Below are 5,071 nucleotides of genomic sequence, written 5' to 3' on the forward strand. Positions count from 1 at the left end.
AGCTAACCCGCTATAGTGAGGATGGGGCAAAATCAAATGTTCTTAAGCCTTTTTTTTCTCTTCTAGCCGAATGCTCTTCAGATATTTGGAGCAGTGATACAGATAGGTTCATTTATAAAGGACGTAGAGTGAAATTACCATATCATGGCCACTAGATGGAGATGTGGATCCTGGAAAATGAATACAGCTTAATAAGAAGAGATACAATGTAACAATTCCAGAGAAAGCTGGAGAGAATTGGTAAATAAATGTAACTATTGCTATTGTAGGATCCCTGTTTATTTACTAATTCCCTCCAGCATTCTCTAGTTACTTGCCTACTAGCCCCTTCCTGCCCAGGCCAACTCTCAGCTTTCAGCGCTGTCACACTTTGAATGGCAATTGCGCGGTCATGGAACACTGTACCTAAATTACATTTTTATCATCAGCTTTCTTTTGGGGGTATTTAATCATCACTGGGGTTTTTACTTTTTGTTGAACAAACAAAAAAAGAACAAAAATTTTTTTTTAAAAAAAAACTTTTGCAAACAGGTTATTTTTCTCCTTCATTGATGTGCGCTGATGAGGAGGCACTGATGGGCCCTGATAGGCACTGATAGGCTGCACTGATGGGCACTGATAGGCTGCACTGATGGGCACTTATAAGGCGGCACTGATGGGCACTGATAAGGTGGCACTGATAGGTGGCACTGAATGGCACTGGTAGGTGGAACTGAAGGGCACTAATAGGTGGCACTCATGGGCACTGATAGGTGGCACTTATGGGTGGCAATGATGGGCAATGATAGGCACTGGTAGATGACACTGGTAGGCAGCACTGATTATGGGGCACTGATTGGCAATGATAGGTGGCACTGGTGGGCATTGATAGGTGGCAATGGTGGGCACTAATAGGTGGCACTGGTTGGCACTTATAGGTGGCACTGGTGGGCACTGATAGGTGGCACTGGCCGGTGGCACTGACCTGCAATGGTAGGTGGCACTGGTGGGCATTGGTGGGCACTGGTAGATGACACTGATAGGCAGCACTGATGATGGGGCACTGATTGGCAATGATAGGTGGCACTGATGGGCACTGATAGGTGGCACTGGTGGGCACTGGCAGGTGGCACTGACCTGCACTGGTAGGTGGCGCTGGTCAGCACTGGTGGGCACTGGTAGTTGCCACTGGGGCACAGATGTTCCTCTCCTCTTCTGGACTGATGTCCCTCTGACAGCATGAGGAGCAAAAAAAGATAATGTCCGGCTGCTGTTTACATCACATGATCAGCTGTCATTGGCTGACAGCTGATCACGTGGTAAGGGGCCGGGATCATAGACTCGCTGATCACAGGGTGAGCTGCACATGCTCTGCAGGGAGTGCGCAGGCAGCTCATGCACGGGAGGACATACATGGACGCCCTCCCGGCAATTAAGGTCCGTGCTGTAGCTGTCGTTCGGCTATAGCACAGAAGGGAAGTGACTGGAGCTGTTACATTGTTTATAACACAGAGGAGCCTGAGTCTGTAGACCTCAGAGAGCAATATACAGTGCACCTGGAAAGCATTCACAGCGCTTCACTTTTTCCACATTTTGTTATTATACAGCCTTATTCCAAAATGGATTAAATTCATTATTTTCCTCAAAATTCTACAAACAATCCCCCATAATGACAACGTGAAAGAAGTTTGTTTGAAATCTTTGCAAATTTAATAAAAATAAAAAATGAAAATCCCATGTACATAAGTAGTCACAGCTCAGGTGCATCGTGTTTTCACTGATCATCCTTGAGATGTTTCTACAAATTGATTGGAGTCCACCTGTGGTAAATTCAGGTGATTGGCCATGAGTTGGAAAGGCACACACCTGTCTATATAAGGTCCCACAGTTAGCTGTGTATGTCAGAGCACAAACCAAGCCATAAAGTCTGTAGACCTTCGAGACAGGATTGTATGGAGGCACAGATCGGGGGAAGGGTACAGAAACATTTCTACAGCATTTAAGGTCCCAATGAGCACAGTGGCCTCCATCATCTGTAAATGGAAGAAGTTTGGAACCACCAGGACTCTCACTAGAGTGGGCCGCCTGGCCAAACTGAGCGATCGGGGGAGAAGGACCTTAGTCAGGGAGGTGACCAAGAACCCGATGGTCACACTGACAGAGCTCCAGCATTTCTCTGTGGAGAGAGGAGAACCTTGCAGAAGAGCAACCATCTCTGCAGCACTCCACCAATCAGACCTGTATGTTAGAGTGGCCAGATGGAAGCCACTCCTCAGTAAAAGGCACATGACAGCCCGTCTGGAGTTTGCCAAAAGGCACCTGAAGGACTCTCAGACCATGAGAAACAAAATTCTCTGCTCTGATGAAACAAAGATTGAACTCTTTGGCCTCAATGGCAAGCGTCATATCTGGATGTCATGTCCTTTTGACATGTTTCGCCCTATTTAGCTTCTTCAAAGGAAAGCATGACGGATTCACAGATTTTTTGCCTTATTAGTAAATCCATCACGCTTTCCTTTGAAGAAGTTAAATAGGGCGAAACATGTCGGAATTATAAGCTTGGTGTCAATCCAATGTAATATATACTCGAATAATGATACCAAATGGTTGTGCAAATGTTTTTAGCTCAATTATGTCTAAATAAATATTATTGATTTTAGCAATAAAAAAATACTTTTTGTATCAATTGTTTGTGCACCTAAAAAGTCCCAAATCTCTGTTCCTTCTTTAACCACTTCTGAACCAAGTTAAAATCAGCTATTTTTGCTAGAAAATTACTTAGAACTCACAAACATTATATATATATATTATATATATTTTTTTTAAGCAGAGACCCTAGAGAATAAAATGGAGATCATTGCAATATTTTTTATCACACCGTATTTGTGCAGCGGTCTTACAAACGCAATTTTTTGGGAAAAAATAAAAATGTTTAATTAAAAAATAAGAAAACAGTAAAGTTAACCCAATTTTTATCTATAATGTGAAATTTAATGTTACGCCAAGCAAATAGATACCAAACATGTCATGCTTCAAAATTGCGCAAGCTCGTGGAATGGCGACAAACATTGGTACTTAAAAATCCCCATAGGCGACATTTTAAAAATGTCTACAGGTTACCAGTTTACAGTTACAGAGGAGTTCCAGGGCTAGAATTATTTCTCTCGCTCTAACGATCGTGGCGATACCTCACATGTGTGGTTTGAACACCGTGTACAAATGTGGGCGCGATTTGCGTATGCATTCGCTTCTGCGCGTGATCTAACGGGGACGGAGCGCTTTAATTTTTTTTTTCCTATTTATTTTATCTTTTTTATTTTTACACAGTTTTTTTTTTAAATAAAACTTTTTGATCACTTTTATTCCTATTACAAGGAATGTAAACATCCCTTGTAATAGAAATAGGCATGACAGGTCCTCTTTAATGTGAGATCTGGGGTCAAAAAGACCTCACACCTCACATCCACACTAAAAAAGAAATAAAAAAGAAATTTTTTTCATGATGAAAAAAATGGGCTCTTTAAATCCTTTGGGAGGAAGTGACGTATGACGTCGCTCCGGTCCTCCAAGGCCATAGAGTGGAGTGGGGGCCATCTTGCCCTCACTCGACTTCCTGCCTGAGAGGAGAGCGGATCGGATTGCTTTCCCCGCCAGGTCTGGTAAGCAGGGAAAACGACCGGGAAGCTGTGGGAGGGGGGAGCACCTTTCCCGCCACCCATAAGGGTGATCCCATGGCAAATCCGCCGCTGGGACTACCCTTATGTTAAAGCGGACTACCCGCAGTTTAAAAAAATATCGGGGTTATGGCAGCTATCTGTTATCTGCTACATAGTTGCCAACATTTGAAAAAAATTTCCAGGGACACTTTGCAGCACAGCTATCAATTACTTACCACACCCACTTCCCTGAAGCCCGCCCACTCCGCATAATTAATATCATCAGATTATAGGGTCTACTCAATATAGAGAGAATTACAGGAAATTAAAAAGGGAATTTCAAACTTAAGGCCAAAGTAGCAGAGTTGGAATAATTCTCCCATTCAGCTGCACTACTTCTGCGTAACATTTATGGGCAGCCCGATTAACGGGCGCTTCCTGGGACAATGTAAATTACCCGGGACAGGCTCCTTTTTGCCAGGACTGTCCCGGCGAAAACGGGACAGTTGGCAAGTATGCTGCTATCTGCTGCTAAAGTACGTAAAACTGCAGCGGGCGGTCCGTAAGTGGTTAAATATATTTTGGGGGGTTTAAATCTTCTGGCCAAATGTGTATTTAAACATGTCTGCAAAAAAAAAAAAAAAATGGCTTTGGCAGCAAAAGGGCTAAAACCTGATGAACTGTAGTTCAGATTTGATTGTTTTTGTCCTGCATAAATTGAAAATAAAATTAAATTTCTGATACAAAGTGTGACAGAGTTTTTTTTTTTTCTTTTTAATTAAATAAAAGGATTATTTACATTGTTTGCGTTTTTTTAATGTATCACTACAAAAACAATCCAAAGAAATAAAAGAAAATGCAAGAAAAATTAAATGTAAATATTTAAAAAATAAAACGTCACAGGGGAAAAGAGGAGGAAGGATCCAAAGCTCATCACTGGACAGTATAAACAAGGACACCTCCCACTCTACTTGCCCGTAGCCAATCACATATTGGTATTTAAATGTTACTAAACTCAGGAGACTGCATTCGCTTTATCTGGTCTCCCCAGGAGCCTGCAGTCACTATATCTGGTCTCCCCAGGAGCCTGCAGTCACTATATCTGGTCTCCCACAGTACACAGAACATGGAAATGCAATAATTTTAGTAAATATAAACTGCTAAATACCTTTTCTCATCAGCAGTATATAGCAGTCTTGTGACTTCTATCAGTGGGCACCGACTATTGACTACTGAAGTTGTCCATCATCTGGGTCTTCTCGGGGTCTATTTTTCAGTGCCTAGGTTTCTTCCTGGTAACATGGGCACCGAATATTGACTACTGAAGTTGTCCATCATCTGGGTCATCTTAGAGTCAATCTTTCAATGCCCAAGTCCCGTTCTGGTAACATATGCACTACCTATTGGCTATAAAAATTGTCAATCACCTAGGTCTT

This window comes from Pelophylax lessonae (genome assembly GCF_965119305.1).
Source record: "Pelophylax lessonae genome assembly, chromosome: 12".
In the NCBI taxonomy this organism is placed as follows: domain Eukaryota; kingdom Metazoa; phylum Chordata; class Amphibia; order Anura; family Ranidae; genus Pelophylax; species Pelophylax lessonae.